The sequence below is a fragment of the Penaeus monodon genome, chromosome 30, assembly GCF_015228065.2.
Source record: "Penaeus monodon isolate SGIC_2016 chromosome 30, NSTDA_Pmon_1, whole genome shotgun sequence".
Lineage (NCBI taxonomy): Eukaryota > Metazoa > Arthropoda > Malacostraca > Decapoda > Penaeidae > Penaeus > Penaeus monodon.
Window position 1 is genome coordinate 29408490 of NC_051415.1, and position 256 is coordinate 29408745.

Here is a 256-nt window from a genome sequence, read left to right on the forward strand (position 1 = left end):
CTTTCAAAATTTTTTCCGCTACGTTAGTCAGAATGCTTGGATTTCCGGAGTTTGACAGCCCATGGCGTGCTCATTGTTGATAGTGGGAATGTTCTTGTCGGTCCCTTTTCCACCCTTCGCTATTCTTGGAGCCTTTTGGTTTGGGGGTTTATCCATTCGTCTTTTCCCCCTATTTTTCCTCGTTGTGGTTTTTCTTATAATTATCTTTTTCCATATTTTTTTCTATTGATTTTTTTAAAACCTTTTTTTTCCGTTT